The 25,471-nt window shown below is 42.6% G+C and overlaps 2 protein-coding genes across 16 annotated transcripts in view; both read right to left on the bottom strand.

Annotated features, from left to right (window-relative positions):
• The window catches only part of MND1 (meiotic nuclear divisions 1), a 213,689-nt gene that overhangs the window by 86,779 nt on the left and 101,439 nt on the right, over positions 1-25,471 (bottom strand). The window lies entirely within an intron of this gene.
• The window catches only part of TRIM2 (tripartite motif containing 2), an 88,213-nt gene that overhangs the window by 44,359 nt on the left and 18,383 nt on the right, over positions 1-25,471 (bottom strand). For 2 of the 15 annotated variants that reach the window (XM_068680984.1, XM_068680993.1), the window contains exon 1: positions 2,968-3,278. The exons of 3 other annotated variants lie outside the window; for them this stretch is intronic. The gene's annotated coding sequence lies outside the window, so the exon portion shown is untranslated. Of the gene's footprint in view, positions 1-546; positions 919-2,967; positions 3,279-6,642; positions 6,789-14,357; positions 14,499-15,816; positions 16,164-20,455; positions 20,573-25,471 lie in introns of those variants that run through there. 10 more of the 15 variants (XM_068680981.1, XM_068680983.1, XM_068680979.1 and 7 more) reach the window with 10 other exon arrangements.

Raw genomic sequence — 25,471 nt, 5'->3', positions numbered from 1 at the left:
AGTACAGCCTGGGGAGAACAAATTGCATGCAGCTTGTTCATCCTCTTCTTATCAATGGCATTCACAACCCGAGGGTCTATTCATGTCTGATGAATGACTAGGTTTCCAATGGCAACGTTTGCAAAGGAACGGCTAGGCCTTGAGAGCGGTAAGAAAGGGTGGGGAACCTCAACAATGTTGCTCCAAAGACTGGGGGAGCTGGGCTTTAAAACTCCTTAAAACAGACATGCCATCTGTCCACGCTTTTTGGGAATAAAGGGCAGATTCGAGACATTTACAGCAGCAGCCCCGAAATGTGCCGATACAGGACACAGCAAGTACATCGATAATCATCACCGCCACACAGCCCGCTTGGGTAGAAGGCTCGACAAGCTACATTTGCATTCCTTTCTCTCCCACTCTTGCAATCAGTTTGGTGCCTTGTTGTTTAAAACACAGCAACCCTCTTCATTCTTACAGCATGCAGAAGCATAATGAACAATCGGGGCTGAAACAGCAGCCACCGGGAATATAACACTGAGCAAAACTCGAGCATTTTCGACCTACCCATCTTTGTAGAAAAATAGCTTAATCAGTGCAGTGCTGAGGACCAAATCCTTGCAGGGTCGGAGCTGCAGTTCCGCAGTAATCCAAACGAACAAAACATCATCTGTCAATATTTCAAGCCTCACGCGTAAAACCGGTTAAGGATCCCTATCGGAGCACGGTCACTGTTAGAGGCACAGCGCATTTTGTGCTCTAAGGAGTGATGCTCCATTCCACGAAGAGGACAGGTGGAAAGAAAAATGGAAGAACGGGAGGAGGCCCAGTGAAGTCGTCATGAATTTTTTTTTTCCCCCCCCGGGTCATTTACAAGTGGGAGACCCCTTCAGGATGCAAACCAATCAATCTTTATTTAGCACATCTTTTTCTCACTCAGCCCGTGTAGAAAGACTGCAGCAAAGCGTGCGGGGCATTGTGGGATAGGGATGCAGCAGAGAGCTGCAAGGAGATTCGCTGGGTTATTTTTTTTTCCCTCCCTACTCGGCGATCAGCTGTTCGGAGGCTCCGCGCAGGGCCATTGAATTTGGGCACCAGAATGTTATTACAGGATTAGCGGGCGGAGACAGCCACCAGTGTGCAGCTGGCATGTCAATGCAGCCCCGAAACACATATGCAAATATTACTCGCAAATCGGAAAAGGGATTTGAGTCCCCGGGGGAGAGCCGCTATTACGCAACGTTGGTTATCAGGGCGGTCGCCACAGATGAAACGAAAGCACTTTCATTTAGAAAGGGAGATAAAGCTTAGCGCTCAGTGATTGCATTCGGATTTGTCCAGGATTCAGAGTATTTCTTGGCTTGGTTCTCCCCTGCTCCAGCTTCCAGCACCAACAAAAGACCCCACAAACGCCCTTTGTCCCTCCAGATGTTTAAAGCAGCACCAAGGAACCTCTTCAGAGAGCTGTGCCACTGACACACAAACCAGCAGCGGCTTCTTGCACTGCAAAGCCATGAGTTTAACCTGACTCGAGTCAGCTCAAACACTCACAGCTGTGATTCATAACCTCACATTCAAAGAACCAAGAGACTCAGAGCCAGCAGTCTGCTGAACTTCTGCACAAGCATTAATGCAAAGTTGCATTCCCTTAGTGAATCTAATAACTTATTTAAACTAACTAACTAACTCACAGATCAGTCCAGATTTTACCAGGCTGTTACCAAAGGAAATAAAGTTGGTGTCAGTGGAATTTCTCAGTTATACAGAGAAAGTTGCTCAAAAGATGCTTGTGAATACACAGACACTACTGAAGCTAAGCAACATAGAATTAGCTTTGTCCTCCAGTACAACAGCTGGTGGGCTTTGCAGACAAGGTAGTATTTGCATCCCTAAATACAGTGAATCTTTTCTTTTGAAAAAAACAAAACAAAACGACAACAAAAAAACTCAAATCATATGCAAGTATTTCAGCTCACTGAGGCTAACAAAGCTTCCCACAAATAAAAGGACACAAAAGGCCATTTGCATCAGGAATAAAAACTGTTGGCTTTAAATACTGTCTGTGCTACTTGGACTTAATTAGAAGAGGTAGGGTTAGTTTAGACCTCACTGCTTAAAAAGTTGCCCTACACTCTTTAAACAGTTTCCAGAATATACTTATTCTATTCTTGGACTGACCAGGTAAATAGGATTAATAATCATTATCATGACTGACATTTAATCTGAATTCCTGTTAAAAACATAGAATCTCTACCCATCATTTATTTCCTACTTGGCAATCACTAAGCCAGATTGGTTTTATACATCGTGCAGATCCAGCCTGGTTTCCCTGGGTAATGCCCACTGGGCAAAAGCATGTTGTAATCCAGTTTATAACCTGAAATGAAACATCAGGCAGCATGCGTGCATGTGTTAGGAGTCTGGGTGCTCATGCCAAAACGCTGCTCCTCTGATTCCCTCGACATGTGCCCAACTCTGTCAAAGAGAACAAAGTCTGTTTCATTTTAGCTCCACACTCAGCAGGTCAGAAGAAGCAGGGATCTGCACGGCACAATTCACAGCTTAAAAAAAGGCTGGAGTTTCAGGCATATTTTTGGAGGGATGGGGGTGGGGTATTGCTATTCTTTCTTTGGGTTCTTGCTTTTCTTTTTCAACTGTACAGAGAACTCCATTACAAAGAACAAGCAAAAATTTTAACTCCCACAGCTAGGAGATCCAAAGTCTTTTGTTTTTGCCACTTGAACAAAGGCACATTTAAAACAAAAATCAGGACTGAAAACTCTGGAGTGCACCCCCAGACCTGAGGCGGAGGGCTCAGACAGAAGCACACAGGCATCACTTAGCTGCTTGCTTTTCCTTGCTCATTTCCAGCATCAAGTTTACATACACTAAAACAGAACAACAAGGATCGCTCAAATTGCTATTTCCAGTTACAGTCAGTAGCATGGACTACAAACCCCTCGATTCAGAACCGCTCCCGTAACATACCTCATGGCCAAAGGAGACCGCAGGAGTCACAGCTACAGCCACTCTTACTGGGAACTACAACTCCAAATGAGAGATTGCTTCAAAATGCAGTTCTCATGCAATTAACTCCAAGAAGCTGCCTTCTGACAATGCTCTTATGTTCTGGAAATGATTCTGCTTCTTAAACAAAACAAAGCCGTGGTACTGTGGCAAGGAAGAGGAGACAACCGAAAAATGAGACAACAGAAAATCTCATTTCCCTTGAGATTTTGGTTCTTGCATGTTTAATGTTGACACATGGGCTCCTTCTCCCTTGTGAAGAGGAAATGGATTTGTAGCTCAGTGAGCAATCTTGCACTTTACCCCATACCAGTTATTGCCAGCCCATTTCAACCAGGTTTATTGTATGTCTGTTCTGAGCTGGGGGAAGGGCATGGGGATTGTTGTTCTTTATTTTTCTTTTTTTTTTAAAAAAAAAGAACAAAAAACACTAATCTCCCACAGAAGTTTGCTGCGCCCATTGGAAGTAAGTTCTATGGAAAATATATAGCTCATGCCATCTTTATAGCACCACAGAAAGGAGTGGTCTAGCCCCTGCTATCATCCCCTCTAATTGTTACAATTTTCCAATAATTTCTTCTCCTTTTTCTAACACAGCCTGAATTAGCATTCTGAGGGAGTCCATAAATGGTAAGTTACAACAAAAATCAAAACCAACCCCAAACCTGTAGCTAATTTACAGACCATAGCTGGATATTGCTACATCCTTCCCCTAATATTAAATGAGTCATTCAAACACTCCAGGTTAAGATTAATGGCCTGCACCGAAGTCTCTGTCATAAATTGACTGAAGGGAGAGTAATCTAACTCAGCCTGCTCCACAGAAGATTTTAAGGTCAGCAGAAAAAAAAAAAGAAAAAAATATATTGGGTTAGTCCTAACTAAATGGCTAAATAATACAGTTGCAGGAAATAAGGCTGTCTGGAAAATAAGAGGTGGGAGCGACCAGAAATCAGTTCCCCAAAGCCATGATGCTGGGAATGAGGGAACATAAACACAGGACAGGATGGTCTGTTCAGCCACCCCCTGGCTCCACACTGTTAATTTGGTGCTGGCACCAGGAAATCAGGTGGGGTGAAACAAGCAGGCTCTGTCATTGTGGGACCGTGCCCGCACTAAGATCACGGGCCCTTAGTCATCTGGATGGGATGGTGCTGGTGGAGGCTCCCTTACCTTTCCCCACCGTAACAAGTGCAACCTGCAGCCTGACCCGGCGTGCTCCAGCAGCCCAGGCAGGAGCTCAGACGGGCAGGGAAAAGCCAGGGCTGCTCGCACTGCAGCCCTGCTCGCAGCCACAACGCCTCTGCCCTGAAAGGAGCTCTGTCAGGTGCTGGCTCCTCTCCCTGTGCCACAGCCTGGAGCCACGATCACCCACCCATCTTGTGATCCAGTGGGGCAGATGCTCTTCCCCTAAGCCTGTGATCCTACACATGGTTTGTCACAACCAGGAGAGGCAAAGAACTTGAAAGGTTTGCCTGGGATCTAACACTGGGCTGCTGAGACCTTCACAGCCCCCACAGCGCCCATCCTCCTCTGCCTTTACCACCTTGTTCTGTTTCTTTCTACCTCCTGCTTACACCTAGCTCTGCTTGCCCAGGCTGCGGCTTTTGTAGCAAGCCTGAAGCAGGCATTTGCCATTGAGGTGGCAGGGCCAGGCACTGCAGCCATCAGAAAACAGCTCTGTATCCTGACATCTCTTCGGCACGGCAATGGGATCACCCCCCGTTCGACTGTCAGATGTCAAGGTCATGAATTAGATTTCTTTTACAGGCTCTCACCTGCTGAAGACAGGAATAACAAGGATAGAAGCCACTGCTATAAATGAAAACTAAATCATTTTACTTGCTTCATGTTCTTTCCCCTTTCCTCAGTTTGTAATCAAAATCTATAACAATACATGTGTCTGAAATAAGTGGGTGGGCCTCTTAAGACACCAACATACTTATGCTTTATACTCCAAGTTGGAGAGGAGAAAAGAGTTACAGCTGACATCTAACCCTCCCCCCCTTTCCTTTTCTCTGCACATCCCCACAACCTCTGCCTCCCTCTGCAGTACCCCAATGCAAAGCAGGACCTTTTGGTGGTCCTGCTTCCATCCCTACACACCCCATGTTCCCACAGTCTCGCCCTCGGACAAAGGGGAGCCTTTCTGCTGGCTGCCCTGCACACACCAAGGGATAAGGCTGGCAGGTTAGAGCTCATATTATCACCCAGTAATCACACACCTGAGATGTGATACTTACTTTAAGGCTATTTGTCTGTCTGAGGTTTTCAGGACCTCATTTCAGGACCATAGCCCTTTCCATGTTTAATAAAACATTTTCTCAGGTGAGCTATTTTAAAGAAAAAAAATCCACAGCGAGGCAGATCCAAATAATTATTTTATGAGCTAGGTATTGTGCAGGCCTAAGTAAAAGGATTTTAAATTCTACACTTGCCATCCAAAGCTGCTAGTCAGAGCATCCATAAAAAAAAAAAAAAAAACACTCTTCTGATTAACTACCAAGTGCCACTAACATGATCCTCACACTTACACATTTTACTTACACATTTTTGACTCTAGGCCTATTTTATTAACAATAACAGGTTTCTGTTCAGCCTTTTTAGGTACTTGAACTCAAAAAAAAAAAAAAAGCTGAGCTGGCAAATAATTAAAACTGTGCCTTAAATCACTGCAGCTTCCATAAACAGCTGCTCTGAAATGCTACTTGAAATCAAAGTGCTCCATGGAGACTCCACACTAATCACTGCTAAATCCTCCAGGCTCAGGACATCAGGTAGTACAAAAAGCAAGAGGCTGAGCAGGAATCTGTTTGGGAAGAGGTTCCTGGCCTCTTCTACATACAGTTAGATATAAAGTACATTAAGAACTGCCCTAGGCATTTTCTTTAGAGCTGCTGAGCAATGGCAAGAAAAGTAAAAGCAGATGCAAATGCTTGGTCCTGAGCTGAGCAGTGAAGGTTGAACTGCTCAGAGATCATCCCCTCCGCTCCCTCCTGAAACACCAACCTGCCCCATGCTGCACTTCTGCTTGATCTTACAGTTCTGCAGCTCTCCCTTTAGGAGAGGTGATAGCCTTGAGTTTAGTCATATATCCCCACTGACCTCTCCTCTGCTTCTGCTTCCACTTGGATCGTGTTGAATTAGCACAAAGTTCAAAACACCAAGGGACAAGACAGCACCCAGCTATCACCACATGACATACAACTTCTATGCAAAATTAACCTAGAGACTGCCAGCCCTTCAGGCTTCTTTCTTCCTCTTCTTTTTTTTTTTTTTTTTTTCAACCTTCAAAATCCCATTTCTCAACAGAAACAGCATAAGAAAAATAAACTGGGAGAGAAAATACAGATGTTTCACAGCAAGAAATGGCAGAGTATAAGCATTAAAAAAAAGCAAACAACAGAGGCACAGGAAAGCACAGGAATTCATGTCTCCGTAGCACATGGGCTGTGTAGATAGGGTGCCTGAGCAGGTGGGATTTCTGCCAAAAAAACATATGGGAGAGAGACTGAAGGACAGGAGGAAGAAGAGACCCTCCCCAGCCCGTGAGCATGCCGAATTCAGTTTCACATAACCTGCAGCACTTACACTGTTTAAAGGATGAAATACTGCTTGCTGCTTCTCTGCATTTACCTGAGCTTTTGTACAGTATCCACCTCATTTTCTCGCTCGGAGACAACAGTGATTTTACCTTCTATGTCTGCTGCCTTCTTCTGAACTGAAGTGCCTTTCAAACACCCAGATGTATGTCTAAGCATCTATATATCACCCTTGGTCTCAGAGAAGACCTCAACCAAGCGTTAAGCGGCAGGCAGAGGTTTACCCAGGCAGGCTCTTTATGCTGGCAATAACGCAACACTGTGCTTTCACAGCAAGTAGGTAAACACGTAGCCGCATACGGCAGGTACTCTGGCACCAGAAACAGTGAGACAGTGTCAGAATAACCTTGGCAAGAGTAGCTCTGTGGGTTACAACAATAGTTGTACGCACAGGAGTTAAACCGACCAAAAAACAGTAACACAAAGCCATCTGCAGCTCTTGTGGGGAGCTCCAAGCGCACACAGCCTGAGCCCGCTGGCTGCAGCGCTGCCTTCTCCTCCTCCACACTCACAGGGTCGCTCCATTTGAGTTAGCATTACCCAGCCCCAGCACCTCGGAGCTCGGGAGCACCCAATGGCTGCACTTCAGTGGGTAAATATGCCTTTCCAGACCGCAGCAAGGACACGCGCTTGCTGATTGCACTCCAGTGCTCCTATTTAAAGAACTGTTGTTGTGGGAAAAAGCCGAAACCTTTCTGCAGCATAGACCATGCATTCCCCATGTCTTGTGCCTTGTCTGCAGAAATGCACCAGTTCCCAACGTGCATTTCCACAGCAGGGTTTCACTGCAGCCACAGTAAGATGGGGCCTCTGGACAGGCCCCCCGTGCCCCTGAGCAGGCTGGGCCTCCGGGCAGTCCTCATGGTCCTCCCCCAGGTCCCACCAAGCAGCTGCACTGCCTCAGCCTGGCCTTTCCTCAGGCCTTTTCCACGAGGCACAAGTTTTTAGAGCAGATACAAGCTGCACAGAGGAGCAGCAGGAAGAAGTGCCCACCTTAATCCTTCTCCAAGAATAACTCTCCTAAGTTTTCCCTTGGACGTCCCTTCCAGGTTCCCACATGCTAGCAAACACACAGGGCAGGTTCAGGCCAGATGCCCAAGGCTCCTACAGGGCGCTGGCAGCCTGACCGTGAGCAGATGCCCATTGCTGACAACATGCCAGCAGGCTGCTAAAATTACATGCTCCAAAGACCCTCATACGTATCCTCCTGTCTTTCCAAATTGACATCACAACTTATGAAGTAATAGCTAACGAAAGATGAGAAAAGTAGTACCGCTCATATGGTACGAATTTTAACACTCCCAAACTGAACTGGGAAACACAGTACCTTCATTTCTATACAAAAATACTTCTCGTTTACCTTATGGGAAAGCCAGTGCGTCTGCAAATACTGGGAGTGCCCTAAGGTCTCACAAGTCAGCTACTGCAATTTAACCACAATGACACAATCTAACACAAAGCACTTTCTATGCTATGAAATAAGTTTTCATAGGAAGCCTTTAGTTTGGACAAGGGCTATTTTTATAATCAAAGAAGTGCAAGATTGTAGCATATAAAGACCAAATTTTTTGCAGTCAGACATCAGGATTAGATTTTGCCAGCTTCTTCTTTCTGCAAGTTCTGTGAAGCAATGTAAGAGCTGCCTGAGAATTTAGCAGCAGCCCTTGTGATGACTGTGACAAGACAAAACATGCTGTTCTTGATATAGGTTATATGCAGTATCATCGAAACGACAACACCTGTTAGAAAAGCATGTGAAGTAACCAGCTGTAGGCACTGCTGTTAAAAGGAATTGAGAAATCCTAGTGGAAAACCAGTTACAGATACAACATACATGCTCTGCACTATTTTGGGTGCTGAACTTCTTCCCTGGCTCAGTTAGCACAGTCAGGGGCTGTTAGGACACATTTCAGATAAATGCTTCTGGAATGCTGATGAACCTGTAAGTCTGAGTTAAATTTTATTCACAATTTATATCCACTGCATTTTAATCTTTCTTTTTAATGGCCACAGATGAGAAACCCCTTTTGAGGCTATCAGCCATGTCCCGGCTACTTCATTCTGTGAGCTATGAAACTCATTGCCCCAGGGTGCTACAGCTGTTAATAATTTACGGGCATTCCAGGACAGAATGACAAATTCACAGAGAGTAAACTGACTCAAGATTTTTAAATATAAAGACACCTCCTCTACCAGAAGCAGAGCTGGAAGCACAAATCCCTGAAGATGAAAGAGCATTCAGGGGCATACTATTATACGTCTGATCTATTTTTATGCTTCTCTGTAGGCACCCACTGTCAGCCACCATCCAGATTATAAGGCTGAGCTAGATTTACTTTTGTTTTGACCCAGTCTCACCTTCAAAATACTCAGTGTAGACATCACAGGAGCTGTCATAGTAGCCACTCCCTTTTTGCATAGTTAATGGACAATAATGGCACCACAGGGCTGTTTTTATTACTTAGCGGAGCTATTTAGGGATGCCAGGTGAAATGAATCCATCAGACTGCTGCCTTAATACACAACCTGTTGTATGAAGAATGCCACTGAGAGCCACAGAGCATCCTACATCATACGGACAAGACATGCAACAATGGAGACTGACTGGTCATTGCCTCAAGCAGGGAACCTTTTCGTAGTGAATACAATATTAACCTACCATTTCTCCACATCCTCCTTCCTTTTCCAACATAGTTTATCCTCCAGGAAAAAAAAAAATACTTCTAGTGATATTTCCTTAAGACCTTGCTTCCCTGCAGAAGTACTCACTCTCTATTTTTCTAAATGTAATGCCATAGAGCTTGGGGAAAATAGGCCTTTATTGCTGTCCTTAAATACCATCTAATTCCAATCCCCTGCCACAGGCAGGGACATCTCCCACTAAACTAGGATGCCCAAAGCCCCATCCAGCCTGCCCTTGAACACCTCCAGGGATGGGGCATCCACAGCTTCTCTGGGCAACCTGTGCCAGTGCCTCACCAACACCACAGTAAATTTCTTCCTAACATCTCATCTAAATCTATTCTCTTTTAATTTAAAGCCATTACCCCTTGTCCTATCACTGCACCCCCTGACAGAGTCCCTCCCCAGCTTTCCTGCAGGCCCCCTTTAGATACTGGAAGGCTGCAATGAGGTCTCCCCAGAGCCTTGTCTTCTCCAGACTGGGCAACCCCAACTCCCTCAGCCTGTCTTCACAGAAGAGGTGCTCCAGCCCTCTGACCATCCTCGCAGCCCTCCTCTGGACTCATTCTAATTTGTCCATGTCCTTCTTGTGCTGGGGATCCCAGAGCTGAATGCAGCACTCCAAGTGGGGTCTCACAGGAGCAGAGCAGAGGGGGAGAATCACCTCCCTTGCGCTGCTGGCCATGCTGCTTTTGGTGCAGCCTAGGATATATTTGGCTTTTGGGCTGCAAGTACATATTGCTGGCTCGTGTTGAGCTTCTCATCAGCCAACACCCCCAAATCCTCCTCAGGACTGCTCTCAAGCCATTCTCCACTCATCCTGTATTTGTGCTTGGGAGCGCCCCAACCCAGATGCAGGACCTCGCACTTGGCCTTGCTGAACCTCAAGAGATTCGCACAGGCCCACCTCTCAGGCCTGTCCAGGCCCCTCTGTACAGCATCCCTTCCCTCCTGCGTGTCAGCCACGCCATACAGCTTGGTGTCATCGGCAAACTTGCTGAGCTCAACATATTGTTGGGATCTTTTCAAGAGTATTTTCCAAGTTCAGCAAAATCTTCTGAGTGCAATCTTTTTTTTTTCTTTTTTTTTTTTTTGTCTGTAAGTAATTATGTCAAGTGCATTTGTTCAATATTCCATCACTGCTTTGGATGGTTTATTGATCTGCACAAGCTGTAGGAGTGTCTTCATATCAGTCAAAAGTTCAACATAATATAACCACTGCTCTTTCCTTGCTAAATCAACTCATAAGCACTACACAAAGCACACTGCAAGATACCACAAACCTTCAAGATAAAAAATAACCCAGTTCAACTAAGCTTGGGCATAGGAGTCAAGCACAATACAAATCTTTGCATAGACTAAAATTTACACTTTTCCTTGTAGCCATCATTCCATGTGACAGTTTTTCAAATGACAAATTCAATGAAAGGACATTATTCATTAAGCCTAGCATTCAATACTGATAAAAAAAAATCAACAGAAAAAGAGGGAATTCTTAATCTACATTTCCAGAATGGGGATGGGAGAAGTCAAGAACAGAAGCTCATGGTAACACAGAGCAAATAGCTTTACATGACCAAAACAAAACAAAAACAAACAAACAAAAAGTCACCCAGAAATAAACTGATCATACACATGTTTAGACAGACAAATAATACTAACACAAATAAATCCATACTGGATTAGGAACCAGCAGATTGCTGAACATTCATCTCATGCATTTAAAAACTGTCCAGAAGCAACTGCAGCTACTCCAATCTTTGTATCTCTTCTGCAGAGGGCATCCACCCTGACTTAAGAGCTGAAGATCCACCTAATTCATTGCTACTAACATCCACCCAAGACTGCAAGTATTCAGAAGGTTTCAAAGGGAGACAAAATGAATAATGGTTTTACACATGACCAAAATGCTGATCATAAAAAGCCAACCTGTCCAGTCCTTTCAGGGGAACTTTCAGATTATAGATGATACCTGCAGTCATTACAGTCATTTGCCTTCTCCTAGGGGCAGGGTATATTCTTGAAGTTAATCTATTACCTTAAAGATCCAATACCTAACAGTAGAGTGTTATGGTTTACAAACTGCTGCCAAAACAGCTATGGTAGCAGTCCAGCTATACAGGATATATTTTGATGCTTGTGTCAAGCAGATCACCATGTAACGTAAGAGGTGCCAGAATACATGCTGTTAACATTTTTCACATGTCTGTGATTAGCCTCCTTCTTAATTTAGCTATGCCTTTTTTAACCTTACTGCATGAACTGGCAGCAAGGTGGATGGAGCCAGACCACATCTACCTGCCACAGTAGCTGTTCACTGCCTCAAGTAGTATATTACAATTGCTATTTCAATTCTTCCTTTTGAATGGGATCTGCTTTTGAGCTCTTACCTGTCGTCCAGCTGGCAAGAGGGAAAGCTGCCTGGTGGCCAACAGACTTCTCAACTGACTAGATCGTTGGCTCTCCCCATAGGGTACATTAGAATGGCATGTTATGTCATTTATTTCACTTCATACTAGTCCAGTTTCAAACTAAACTACTAATTCCAGCTTTTAAAATAAGCAATGCCCAATCCAAATATAGCAAAACACCCCAAATATTAGAAGGAATGACAAGCAATGCCAGGATAAGTCTATAGATTCTGTGACTGAAAATATCCAGAGAGTTTATTGTAGAAAATAGTAGACAAACATCTTTAATATTGCAATTTATACAACAACATATTTCATTATTTCAATCACAGAAATAAAACTCGGTCTTTATAGAAATGAAACAAATCAGAAAGGTTGATAAGAAATGACACTTGCATCTCTCCAAAGGTCAAGATGAATTTTGCTCAGAGGGTGGTGGGCTTAATTCCAGTTGATCAAAAGCAAGGGAAAGGTTCACACAATTTCTCACAAAATAAGATTTTTTTTTCCAAATTGCATTAGCTCAATGTTAGCAACCAAGAAGCTCCTCCCGTTACAGGCACATGTCAACATAAACCTTACAACACACCAACAGACTCTCTACAATACAGTAATGTCATAACAAATACAAGAGCAAGCCCAATTCTAACAGAAGAAGCACGTCATAAGCAATAACCCATCAAAAACAGAGGCACAAAGAGGTGAAGTCTATTTATATGACTGATAAGCTGTGTTCTTTTCCCTTCAGTATTTTAGTAACCTCCAAACAATGATTATTTCCTTTCCAACTTTTCTTCCCTTCAGTAAGTACTGGTTTTGTTTTGGAGTTTTCTCTTTTTTTTTTTTTCTTTAATAGCAGCTCATGTCACACACTTCCACGTGGTCAGGTTTTTTGTTTGTTTCATTTTTTCTTAAACCACAACCTGCGCTCTCTAGAAATAGCATATCTAATTTTGGTTCAAGGTGTCAGCCAAGCATAGGATCAGCAATTGTGGATTTTATTCTGACAGTCATAAGATTTCTTCAGTGTGGTCCCTGAAGCCTGACTAAAAAAAAAGCAAGTTCATATATGTTATCCTGCAAAGTATAGATGGGCAGGTGTCCAGGAGAAAGTTTTCAGGGCTCCAAAAATTAAAAAATAAAAATGAAAAATAAAAGAGGAAGAAAAGAAAAGTTGAAAAACATTGTCTTTGAGTTTTCAAACCATTTGTAGATTCTTAAGAATTAATGGATTTTTATAATACTGCACTGTCCATACAAAATATTTAAATTTGTGGTGTTTTTCTCTTCTATAGTACAGTTCTATTGAGGATCATTCTTTATAAACTGAATTATTTGGAGTAAAGATGTGTTTGCTGCTGTATATAAACAAATAGTTCAAACCAGCTACACTTGTACCCTTGGGCATGTTTAATTTTGATGAGACAACATGCCTGCCAACTGATCAAATCCGATTCATTTACACTTGGCCCAAGAATCTCTCCTACCTTATCATACATCCTGCCTTTGTTTTTGTATAAATACTTGATGTGTCTAGACACAATCTTACACATTTCTGCAAAACTATGCAGAAATATTTTATGCAGATGATTAAATTTCAGCTTTACTATAGTAATGTACAACACTTTGTTCTCTGAATTAGAACGCCCAAACCTTTTCAGTTCATTTAATTCCCCAATTTTCCTCAAAGGAATCAGGAGCCTCACTGTGTTTATATAAGCTGTTCAAATCCTAGTTTTGTTATGAATTAATTAAATTCCATTATCAGGCAAAGACAGGCCCAACATGTTTTTGAGATGGCTTCAAGCAGCAATTATCTGGGATTTTCCAGTAAACAACCCGACCTTCAAGCTGGGATTGCCAGAGAAAAATACTATCATGGGCTTAGGAAATCCCCCAGCTGCACTGCCATCATTGTCCAGGTAAGATCTGAATTTCCAACCACTGTGTATACTGCTGGACATAGCAGAATTCAGACAGCACTTGTGTACTCTCAGGACATGGACACTGCTTATCTCATACCTGACCTCAGAGCCAAGACTCCACTGAATTCATACACAGAAAATAACTTCCAAAAAAAACATTTAAGACCTGCATTTCCCCCTCTCCCCCACCCTAAATAAAGGCATTAAACATAGTCTTCTAGTTTTTATTCTGTATCTGGCATAATACATTTGCTGTCTCCCTTTTAAAATTCAATACACAAAACAGAAAATTTTCCCCAGTTGGCTGAAATAGATGTTTCCATCTAGAATTTGTTCTGTCATAAAATCCACTGCATGTTTCCTTTTGGCCCTCAAGCAGCATGCATTAATGATGCTCCTTGGAGTAACAAAGAGATTCTGTTTAACCTTCCCTCTCAGGAAAGCCTTGGTGTACCAAAGCCATTTCTCATAAAAAATGACGAAGCCCTCGCTGAAGAAAACACCAAGCTGTTCTTTATAGCCAAACTGTGGGCACTGCAGGACCAGATCAGAGATGTGAGTTTCTTCACAAGTTTGTCAAATGCTTTGCTGAGAAGTTTAAGGAAACCTATGGCTTGCCATAAACAATTTTGGACAAGGGTAAATAAAGCACAGAAACATTGTTTCATTTGTCAACAGCCAATAAAACAATCCCCCCCCAAAAAAAAACCTCTCTGGAAATAGGGACTAACCTCAGCTTTCTGCTTTCTTTGTTTTCTAGCAAGACGTTGCAGTTTCAAGACCAGGTACAGTAGCTTCCTGGTACCTTCTCTCTATAACCGCTCCAGGCTTTAGATTTCATGAGTCCATCTTCCAGAAAGTCATGGGGCTAGCTTTAAAATAAACAAGTTTATATAGATTTTAACAAACCAAGCCTTTTAGTACACTTTTCAAGCCCTACAGTTTATATTCCTACACTTATTCCAAATATTTTACATTGCCTAGAAGCTCTCATTAGCATCACTGGTCAATTTCTGTTCAGTTCTTGCACAAGTGGATATGTGGAACTTTAAGAAAGAAAACTTCTGATGGTTATATCACAATAGTTGGTCACTATACCACTATATATCACTATGTCACAATAGCTGTTATCCAGGTAATAAATCCATTGCCCTCAAAGACAAATAATCTGAGGCTGGAACAGACAGTGGCTTTTCTTATACCATGTCCTTACCTAATAAACACTTATTTGGTCACCGTACTGTCACCACATTTTTCTTATATACATACAAATGGACATTTGTGTCATTGTTCTGGCTTCAGAACAATGACACAAATGACACAATGACACGAATATTTGACTTCAGGGTGATTATCGTCTTATTCTTGGTATATTACCTGATACATTATATTTCCTTGTTCTTTCTTACCCCTATCAATCTGCCTGACAGTCTGCCTAGAATGCTTTTTGAAAACAGTAAAATAAAGTAAAAAAAAAAAAAAGCGCTGGAGGGAGGAAGGGGGGATTCATGCTTAGCAGGGGAGCTGTGCATCAGGTATTGGCTCAAGTTAATTTTCTCAAAAGCAGAACAACAGAATATGGTGACATTAATGCCAACTTCAAAAAACCTGACACCTGTGAGAAGCAAAAGTCTCCCTCCTAATAATACCTTGACATCGCCCTCTCAGATTTACAGAGATTTATTTTGCCTTGAATAAACATCACTGTGCCTTTCCTCGGCAAACTGCTTGGCTTTGTTTCAATTATTGCTTTTAAATATTAAAGAGCAGGCGGCATTTGTTTCCCGTCACATCCTGTCCTGTTTACACAGCATCACACCATCAATCCCCTTTGAAACGCTTGCTCTTACAGCAAGCTCGACACACACACGGTTCAATCAAAACATTTCCTATTGTCTCGTGCCAGCCACAAACGGATTTCTGCACAAGCACTGAAAAGGTTTAAAGGTTTCGACAGCCACCTAAAGCTGAGCCGGCACGACTGTCAGAGAAAGGTGCTGTCAAACTGCTCCGACTCCGCCACTGCCACCCTGACTTTAGGAAGAAAAACCAAGACAAAGCCCTCGCTCACGCACACAGCTCAGCTCCTGGCTGCAGCTCGCCCGCTGCTCAGCCGCTACTCTCCCAAAACACTCGAGAGCAGGAAAAAGCACAAGGATAGTTAGAGACGAGTGTGAAAGTATAACTTACATTGTTTAGAGAGACAGTGGGAAAGGACTGCTGCGGTTTCTTCGTTATTTTACACTGCTGTTGGCAGAGCAGACAACCACAGAAGTTCACCTACAGAAATCCCTCTTTAATTCTCTCTTTCCCAGTTCATTTACTCTACAGCCTCTCAGCCTGACGAGATCCAACAGTCAAAAGTTTATCCCCTCGTATTTCCGAATGATATGGCCGACTCTCCTTGGACACATACCAATGATGCAGTAAAAATAGACAAAAGGGGGGGAGGGAAGAAGCGATCTAGCTTGAGCCTGAATCTTCTTAACTCAGTGTTTTCTGTAAAAGCTGCTCTCATGTCAGGAGCTCCCATCCCTGCGCTAACTCACAGAGCACGGAGTCATCCATCTGGTTTTCATAAACTGCAAATTACGAGCAAAGCGGGGAATATACACAGCCCAGCTTTAGCTGAACTCCCTGAGCACCAGCCTTACAAGTAACCTGAGGTACAAAGGCTTTGAAAATAAACAGGCAGCCCCACGCCAGACTGACTGCATGCACTCTTGCGTGCGTGCAGCTGGCCGCCTCGCTGCCCCCCAGCAGCCCCCAGCCCCTGAGAGCACCCCACGGCTCAGGGAGGTGGCAGACACTTTTCTTCCCCCCCAGGGGAACAAAGCAAGCTTGCAGCCCTCCCTCCCAGCACAAACAGCCTGTCCGGAAAGGGAATTTAAAAAAAAAAAAAAAAAGAAAAGTGCATTGCTTAGTTCAACAGTTTAGCAACTCAGTAAGAACAACCTGGTTTTTATAAACAGGGAAGTGAATGCTGATCCACTTACATCCTTTAAATGCTTCCAGGTGGGAAACAAACCCACTGGGGTCTCTCTCTTTTTTTCCTTTTTTTTTTTTTTTTCCTTTTCATTTGCTGTTTCTTCCTCTAGTAAGGCATCTCACAATCAGTGGACAGTTGCTTGATAGAGAGCCTCTGGGGTGATCCTGTCCATAATTACAATGAGCACTACACAAAAAGTATCACAAATAAAACTTCTAAAAGCACCCAGTGAAAGTCCCTGACTTGAGGCTCCCAAGTCACTTTCACACCCTAGTTTCATCTATTTAAAGATCTACTGCCCTGATTACATTCAGATGCAAGAGGCCTGAGTGCTCACCTACATTTCTGGGTAGCTCATGGTTTTGAGTCAGAACAAAATTATGTGTTTTTTCCAACAAAAAATTGCAAAAACAAATTTTCTCTTCTTTACAGAAGATAAAGAAGTTTTGCTGTTGCTCGAGGCAAAAAGTTGTTGCTGTGTTATTTATTTCAAAATATCAAGTTTGATTTAGTCTTCAGTTTTGCCAGCAAACTTTTGCAAGCTTTTCTGCTGGGAATAAGTTTACTCTGTTTGGACACTGAGAATCTGTAAATGAGGCAGCTTTCACCAAAGCATGAATCAGCGCAGTGAGTCATTAACAAAATAAAAACACCATTGTAAACAGTCTGCCTGAAAATCCTGAGCCTTGTCACTTGCTCCACTTCTCATCTTTGTATGATTATGATCCTCTACTTGGATTCAGGATTGATATGACTGGATTGTTATTAAAAAAGAAAAAAAAAGATTCTAATTAATAGATACAAAGGAGAAAATTATGAACTAATTTTCTGTACATGTACTTTTGCCTGTGCTGTCACAGTTCCTTCCAATAGTTGTAGAAGCCATTGCATACTTTTGATCAAATCTGGTAGAGGGCTAGAGCTCTCTAAGGTATTACATTCCTACAGCTTTTGTGAAAACAGGCAGCCCTCCAGAAGAGTGAAATATAATCTAGTGATCCAATGTAAAGGGCTATACATAAGCTCAAGTCATATTATTAGACACGAGAGCACCCCACACAAACAAGAGGTACATGAGAACAGATTTCATGTGTCCTGCTACTTGACTGCTACCACAGTTGTACATCTTTGGCCTGCAGGCTAGCATTTTTCCTTTTGTTCTGCTCCTCTAAGAAGGTTAACAGCAAAACACTTGAAATGCACAGACATCAGCTGAAGCAAAGGTATCTTTCTGATATAGCAGTAAACAGGGTTGGTTAACAGTTGAGTTATTTTTCTTAGTAAACACTCAGGGTCAATTGACTACATCTTACTTTTATCAGGACTGATATTTTCCATGAAATCAAAGGACTTAATCCTGGTTCAGAGTTCAGATTTGGGGGCAGAAATTGTTTCACAAGGGTACAGCAGAATAGCCCTTGAGTGGCTTTCTGGATGTGCAGGCTCTCTTCCCATCCATACTGATATAGCACAGGACAAGTTGAATGAGCATTATCTTTGGAATAAGAATTCATTTTCTAGTGAGACATTGTGTTAAAGTGAAGAGTAGGTGGAAATTACCACTTTCAGTTTGTGATGATGGTGCAGACAATGTTTTTTTTGCCTTGAGGAGCAAAGGCGTTACTTACACTGATCTCTCAGGTACCCTTCAATTTATTTGTTCTCTCAGAAAAATACTGCAGTCCATTTACATCAAGAGTTTTTTCACAAATATCTGCTATGTAAAAAAATAAAATTCAAGATTCAGAAACAGAGGACTGATTTTAAACGTTCATTTTCCAGGCTTTGGGGATCATTCTTATTCTTCAGCTGTTTCCCCTTCCTTTCCTGTTCTTCATTTCCTCCTTAGTATCACCCCTCTGAGTAGAAGCATCCTACTGCCCACGGACATCTCCTGCTCTGAGGCAGGCTGGCTGTGTGTCCCCTCACTGTAGCATGCACTGCTTTCCCCTGGATAATACTAAGACATCATTTGATACCCAGTTTCTTACACACCGTATCTGTAAATTTGGGGCAGACAAGCACCATGTTTCTATCTATCACAGGGGTGTTAGTTTTCTTGAGAAACTGAAATGAAAGATATTCGTCAGTTTGCTGATGAGAGAAAATTTACAGTAGAAAGCTTTATACAGGAACAACTGCAACAAAGACCAGATCAGTTCAGGAAAACTATCTGCTAAGATCAATTTTCTTTCTCAGAAAAATGGCAGCTTCCATTAGGAATGTTTTCAAACGCCAGCTACAAAATAACCTTGTTATTTTCCATGTAAATAGAAAACAACCCTGACTTTTCACCAAGATGAACTACACCAGCAGTGTTAGCAGGACAGGGACTAGGAGAAGGATGCAGCTTAGATCTTGGTAATACTGATCATATGCAACTTTGTGTTTAGATTATTGAAATATATTTTTTAACTGCACTGTATTTTTGTTAAAGCAAAGAAAATTGCCCCTCCTCAGTAAGTGACAGGTTTCGATACACAGTAGGTGGCAGAAATTGTCTCTCTCTTGGATTGGATTCTGCTCCCATTGAGCCTAGTGGGGTTTTGTTGGAACTTCTATATTGTAAAGGTATAGATGGAAGCAATTTATTTTCTATCCTGTTGCTTTGCAGTTTAAATACTGAGAAAGTGGTAGGTGAAAGGTCTGGGTTTGTTGGAGAACGCACCTTACCATTTAATTTGAACCTATGAAACTGCAGAATGATGGAAGCTCAGGATGGCAGATTAACAAACCAGGGATGCACCACACCTCTGTGTTCACCTTTCATTCACACAGTAGACTACTTGGTGTAGGATTTTAAATACATTTCAGGTTGGTCATAGTTCAAGTCCTATATGAATCTTCCGATGCAAACAAGCTGTCATGCTTTGTACAGACTGAAAAACCCCAAGTCAGATAAACAGACAAATCTACCCTTGGAGGAGGAGTTCAAGGTGAAGCTTCAGTTCTCCTACTGTTGATGAAATATAATAATGTAGATTTTGGCACTGACCATGACCCATTTTTTTTTAAGAAGAATTAGTTGTGATTTAAAACATTTAAAGCCAGCACATGGAGTATCTCGGACTGGGGTTCAGATGCTGAGCTTGTATTCCTTACTGTGAATTTGCTCTCTTACTGTGTGTTTCATTTCAGTATTTCAGATTGTTGTCCAGAGACTTAAGTTTGGCAAAAGTCTGTTCCCCTGCAAGTTGCTGATGATCTGAAGAGATAATAATACTGTGATAATTCTCTGCAGTCTGCTCCTACTGTTAGATCAGGATTGGGCTGCTTCAAAGCTGTTGGTATTTTGCTTTATAATGCAGTAACACTCCTTTTCCACAGCAAGCAAATACACAGCTCAGACAAAAAACATTACATTATAACCTTGATGCCATAGCTGGAGTAGCCCCAAGGCTGCTGATATTTTCACTACAGCCTGCAGTAGCCCCTGGCTGTCCCCAAGAAAAAGCAAGAACATGCATAGCACTAAGCCACTTTTTCACATCAACTCTCACTTAAAATCTGTGACTGCAGGGATCTGGGCTTGCCTGGGACACATAATCTGATTCTGAGAGCTCTGGTGACATTCAGCCTTGTCCCTTCTAAGTGAGCTGCAATGGTGAGCCCTTTTTTCACACTCTGAAGCCCACAGTGCAGAATCTAATGGCTGGATACTCCTTTGTCTTCTTCAAGCTTACAAATAAGCCAACAAACAGCATGCAATGTATTTCTGCCAGTGGCGTTCATAAAGGTCACAGATTGGAAGGATGTGATTCCAAAAGACAAACATTAGGCTCTTTTCAAAGGTTCCTGTTTCCCTCCCCCACGCCCCAGCAGCACACTCCTATTTCTTACCTTGCACTGTGTGGCTATGTTTTCTTACTCTGACTGTGGCAATTTTGGGACCTCCAGTGAATGGATGCAGTTCATTACTTGAGAGAAAATTAACCCACAGCAAAATGCATCAATTTTCTGCAAGGAGAGTGAGATGAATTAGCTCACAGGTCTGGCGAGTGCCACAGGTAATGAAGAAATTGAGCATTACGGACCAGAGCAGGGGAAGAATGAAGACTGTGAGCCATTTTCTCAAGTTGCTCATGAAAATATACCATGACACAAGCAGGTTAGCACCACACTACTTCTGCCTGCTGAAGCTCAAAGCCCCACTTCCATGGCCGTCTTGACCCTTAAATTCTGGCATACCCTCAGCTTGCAGCAGGCCCACAGTTCTACTCTGTACTGCCCTGAATCATACATAGTTTGCTATCCTCAAGAATTAACCACCAGTCCAGGCTCCTATTAAATCATGGTGTCTCAGCATTACTGTTTTTCAGGACCTTTCATTCACATAAGCACATTTTCTTTCAGAAGCAAGTGTCCAGGAAACACTGATGTAATACATTTTCATATGGCTACACTCATGAGAAGTTCAGAACCAAAGTAACGTGTCCAAACCCTCTTTTAAAAAAAAATAAATAAAATGTTGTTCATCCAAGAATCAGAAGTGTTACCATGTGACCAGTAATACAAAGAAAAGAGCACATGGATAACCACAGCAAGCAGTTCAAAAGCCCTTGTGGGGCTGAAGTTGGTTCACAAGATGTGTATTGAATACTGTGCAGTTTGTTTGGCAAAAGAAACAGGAAGGGCTACATTTTCTAAAAAGCATACCAAGCTTAAATATTTATTGACTTAGTTCTTCTCTGACCTTGCCCGGAGCCATCCATTCTTACAGCATAAAGGGCCAGTATATGCCTGGTCTACCCTACTTTTCTGCCCTCAAGTACAAGGAGAAAGGAAAAAGAAAGTCTGTTGAGACCTTTGCACTGAGGAACATGAAACTCGGGGAGAAAAAACAGCCTGTTTGTGACTGCAAGCATGGGACTGTAGTGGGAAAGACTACAAGAAGTGGGTAGGAGGAGAATACGTCAGCGGGTGGAGGGCTTTGGGGGAGCTTGTAAGGGCTGTGAGGAAAGCAGAATAAGCATCTTAAGTGGTATGGAATGAAGAGATTAAGGAGGACTCCTGGGAAGAAGGCAGCTCTTCTGGAGAGGTTGTGAACTATGTGGTTGAGGTATGGGGACATGGGCTGTAAGCAGTGAGGAGCTAGATGCTCTGCACTGGCATGAGCTGGAGAATGGGACAAAGGGTGAGGGGCCTTAGGCTAGGAGACACTAAAAGCCAGAGTGAAAGTCTGAGGGGCTCCTGGCTGCGCAGGGCTTTGGGGCAGATACAAATACAAGGAATCTCTGCTGAGGATACCCTAATTTAGGTACTTAAGCACACATACAAGAATGTTTCCCCTGCTCTTCCTACCTACGTGATCATCTCTTCCCACTCCTATATCCTCTTTTTTTTTTTTCTCTTCTGTCAGAGCCACATAAGTTCTAGCTTACATGTTCCCATCTGTGCATTGAAGCATTACATTTTCCATAGCTACTGAGAACCAAAAAAAAAAGTTTAAAAAAAGTTTTGATGCAGCTCTGGCTCCCAAAACATATGCGAGAATGTATATATGCAGAATTGTATGCCAGGATATTACCACAACATTAACATCTGTCTTACAGTAGATTAGGGCATTATACTCAGGGAGCATAAGGTAAAAATGCCTGCTGAAGACACCATGTAATGAGAAAGAAGTCAGGAAGAACATGAGCCCCAGTATGAATTGATTACATGAGATAAACTACAGTACTAGCCTTGAAGCTTAATGGGTACTACGCTTCTCGGTTTCACATGCTGTGAAGCAGCAGTGGTAAGAGGAAAAGGCTGATGGCAGGCGATATTTTTTTTAGACAGCACCAACCAGGACAGAACACAGCAAGCTGCCCACTCAATTAAAGGCCTTTTTATGCTTAAATTGCTGCTTTCTCAGACCTTCAACCTAGCTACGCAGGCAAAAAGGAAGGAAACTGAAAAATTTAAAAGCTCCTTTGTGGATGAAAGAGCAGTGGCATCTATAACATTTCCCGACTACCTGAGCACATACTGGGACACAGCTTAGTTTCTGGGCCCAGGAGACGTAGGGTAGAGAGAGGAATCTGGGTGGGCCACCTGGAGGCTGCAATTAATTTTATACCATTTCTGTACATATCCTAAAAGAAGGTGGTTAGCCGGACTCTGCCTTTCCTACACTATCAAACCAATGCAGCTATGCAGATAGCCTAGTTCTGTAAACCAGTGATTCCTGTAAGAAGAAATCTTAGCGCTTGCTTGTGGAGGCCAAGGGAGCATCTGCCCAGCACGGGAACAGAGCACAGCCAGTACAAGTACCGTGCATTGCTGATTCCTGTTTCCTTCAGCATTTCAGGCCAGCTGAAAGGCCAGGTACACAGAACAGGAGGGAGAGAAGTCAAAAAGACCAGTGGATTCTGGTAAATGCAGATTTAAGGCAGCACAGGTCTGAAGGCCACTTAGCTACTGCAGTTCCCTCTACCACAGGCAAGGAAGGTCCCTGTTCTTTCTTCCTTAACCTGTTTCCCACTATATTGCAGGCAGAGCACTCTACGTGACTGTCTCTGTAGCAAATTCTCAATTGAGAAACTTCTGCCATTGTTTTGGGGTGAATTTTGCATGTATACCCTGCCTTGCAATCCTTTTCTTTCCTAGGCGCAGTGCTTTCTCTGAGTAATGTCACCAAAACACATGTAAAACTCTGACACCAGCTGGAGACCCTCTGCTTTTGATCTGAGTACTAAAACCCTTTTAGTTTTTTCTTTTCATTTTTTAAAATGAAGCAGTATGTTGTACTTCACTGGCCACAACATCCCTTACCTAGAAAAGGATCTAATACCTAGGAAAACGGACCTGAAAAAATACAGTTAAAGATTTTAAAAGCTTTCCCAGGTGTGGGTGAAGGTTGAGGATAATAGCATGGAGAATAGTAGAGGGTTCAGATTTAAGAGAGAGGACAACCTTATACAGGGAGGCTGAGGATGGTTTGTTTGCAAACCTCAGTCTCTATTCCAGCGGAGACCCGAGTGCTGATCATGAGGAGTTTTACAAGGAAATCTACCCACATCTGACAGCAGGCTCCCACAGCTTCTTTCGTGCACTCAGATGTTTTTTCTTTTACCTGACAGCTCAGTTTTCTGTTCAGACTCAAACAGCTGATGTCTCTCTCTCATCATAGACTTAGCTGATAAATGTCAGGCAGATAGGACACATCAGCAGAGCACCTGCAAATAAGCTGAATCCCTGAGAGGAACCGTGCCCTCAAACCCTCCTGTTTTCACTGAGAATTTGAATGCTCAGTGTCATAAACTACAGCTCCAGTAACACAAAACTTATTAATCTAGGTAGCCATTCTTTCCCGAGAGATGGATCAGATTTGGGAGCTCACCTGACATTGTCAAGGACAAAGAAGAGGAAATCTAGTAGATCAGATTCAACTTTACAGTCTTTGCCAAATATAGTTAGAAGATTACAATTTTCATTAACAGGTCAGGGTTTTGGTCAACCCCTAATTAATTCCCTCTATTAACTGCCATATTACTGAACAATAACATGAGTGCAGCTATATTGCACGTGCCAGCAGAACATGCCAGCCACAGGGAAATGTTGGCAAGTGATCCCACTGTCAACATGCAGTGCACCTACAGAGACAGAGGAAGAAAATGAATTGCCCTGAAAACACAGCCCTGGGAAGCGCATCTTAGTTCTATTTCCAACTTTTTGCAGACTTCATTTCCCCCTCTTGTAGATTGAGGATGATATGCTAATCTGCTCCCTTGGTTATCTGAAAGCTGAGTTAATGAGTATTAGTAAATCATTTTGTTTCCACACACTGCCTATCATTTCAGAATCAGAAAGTACAATTATAGTATATGCCGTTCGCAGTAGTCAGTTTCTTTATTTTTTTAATGAAGGATGTTGATTCAGTGCCCTGTTTTAGCAACCTCTGTGAATACATCTTGAAAATTATCTCTCTGGGAGGAAGACAAATCAATTTTAATCTGCTGCCTGTTTACTCTGATGTAAATCAAACAGGCACAGTCTGCCTCTACAGAGCAAGCCATGTTGTGCTGAGCTCGTGATGCATAAGGGAGTTCTTTCTTTAGACGGGAGACAGACAATGTGGTAAGCATATTGATTATTCCTAACTGTGTACGATGAGAGCACAGCAAAAACTCTTAGGTGTGCATTTATGCCTGATTTGTATTCTATTCTGCTTTTATTTTTATTTAGGTACTGGGATCCAGGTCTCTTAATCTATAGACAAAAAAAACAATTTCATTTTCATCTTTATATCTCAAGGCTTAGTATCTATCTACTACTTAGAGTAACTGAAAACTTCCAGTCTGCGTTCACAGCCTGACACAGAAGCAGCCTATTTCTGTAATTACCTTTTATTCACACACTGTATTGCTTTGGAGGAGGTTCAGTCTCAGAACTGAATTGTTCTTTTTAGTGTTTTAACAATAAACCTCAATTTCTGTGAGCATCAAAACCCCTCTAGTTAGAATGTACAAAGTACAATAGCTGCCCACAGTTTGGCTGGTTTTATTTGCAGGTTCCTCTCTAAATATCTCTTAACCAGTGTTTTACACAGGTAATATTGCTTGATTAACCCTCTGCAACTCAACACTCACTAGATGAAGCAGTCCTTAGAAGCATTATGGGGGATATGAGCATTAAGCCAAGGGTCTACAACTGCATTAGGGCTGTCTGCAGAAGCAGTGCACTACCCCAAAACGCAAGCAGCAGGGCAGACACAGGGGCACAATTATATGGCAACAGGTCTCTCAAGATTTTATTTTTTTGTTATGACTCAAGGCTAACCAGGATCTGATTGAAACTTCAACGTAAGATTAGTTCTGTGACTTTAAAAATAGGCACAGTGAACATGCTTACGTACAGTAACAGCTTCTC

This window comes from Anas acuta, chromosome 4 (genome assembly GCF_963932015.1).
Source record: "Anas acuta chromosome 4, bAnaAcu1.1, whole genome shotgun sequence".
Lineage (NCBI taxonomy): Eukaryota > Metazoa > Chordata > Aves > Anseriformes > Anatidae > Anas > Anas acuta.
This window is presented reverse-complemented; position numbering and strand designations above follow the sequence as displayed.